This window comes from Hyaena hyaena, unplaced genomic scaffold, assembly GCF_003009895.1.
Source record: "Hyaena hyaena isolate Hyena2069 unplaced genomic scaffold, ASM300989v1 scaffold_979, whole genome shotgun sequence".
NCBI lineage: Eukaryota > Metazoa > Chordata > Mammalia > Carnivora > Hyaenidae > Hyaena > Hyaena hyaena.
The window spans coordinates 497,494-498,996 of record NW_024081613.1 but is presented as its reverse complement, the minus strand read 5'-3'; positions in this window follow the sequence as shown (position 1 = coordinate 498,996).

The following is a 1,503-nucleotide window of genomic DNA, read 5'->3' as shown; positions in this document are numbered from 1 at the left end:
TCAACAAAATAAAAATGTTGGCAAGAGTTAGAAAATTTTTCAGGGTTCCAGCCAAAGAATATGGGGTTCTGCGTAAGAATCTAACCCTAGGGGTCCAAAGCAACTGACTAGTCAAACAACTAAACAGACATATAAAGGTTCATATAGAAAATACAGTATAATGGAAAGGACATTTTAGAATTAAAAGGACTGAGGTCAAACAACATTTATATTTATAATGCTGCTGATGTGAAAGTGAATAAGTTATTTTGCCTCACTGGTACATGAACTTCTAATTGAAAATCAAAAAATAAAAATCCCAAAGTGTTTTGTTCTTAGATACTTTTTATTTATTATGTCTACTTTACTTATAATTTATTGTTACATGATATGTGCTTAATATATGTGTTGTAGCTAGTCTCAAAAGACGGCCTCCAATAAACCCTGCCTCCTGACTTTCACATTCACTTCTGTATCAATTTTCTGATGGCTTTGTGCCTCCATTGTCCAGTAGAATTGGTATAAGTGAAACAGTGCTAGTCCTAGGTCTACGTCTTATGAAGTCCTGACACTACCATACAGGAGTTTTGGCCCCTCTGCTGAGAGATTATGCAGCTCAATTGCATGTAGAGAAGAAATACCTAAATGTACATACTGATATCGAGGGGACCAGCTATACCAGCTATTCCGAGTCCAGCCTGCCAACTGTCTCACTGAAGCAGCAGATAGGCAAGTGTGACAACTTGCACACGATAACCAAAGCACCAGAAAACTGCATCCCTATCCAACAGTATATGAACCAAGAGAGCCCCCTAGCTGATCCAAGTCAACCCATGGAATAGTGTGAGAAAGAAAGCTTGTGATCTGATCAAGACTGCCTTAGCATTTCTCCTCAGCCTGACTACATGGTAGATAGGTTTATTCCAGACCATAAGCATTTGACTTCCCTTTTCTTAGGATATTTATGTTAGAAACTTTGTAATAGCAAGTTCTTTCTGTATCCATTTGAAACGTATATATCTCTCTTAAAACACTCCTTATCAGTTTAAGACCCAGGGATTGTCTTTCTCCAGGTTCTGCATCTCTTAATCAATGTAATCATCAATGAAGATGTATCCCAGTCTGCAGGAGGATAGGAGCCTAACTTCAGACCAAGTTGTAAGACTACCTCCAGTCATGAAGATAAGAGAAAGATTACTTTTCTTTTGGCCAAGACCATTTAGAAAACACAAGCAACCTACAATCCACCTCCTCCTTCCATCCCCTTCCCCATTCTTAAAATCTCTCCTGACCTTTTTTCAACGCAGTTAAATTTGGTCTGTGTCCTCTACTGCAACAATCTTGAATAAAATCTTCCTTCTCTACTTAACTTTGCTCAATGCATTTTCTTATTTTGACAAATCTACTAAAGTTTTATTTTATTTTCACAGCAAGAGATAATTAAAATAGAAAATAAATACCAAGAAGTGGGTAATGTCATAATAAAAAACAAACTAACACACTAAAATATGTGCTATTGGCTTT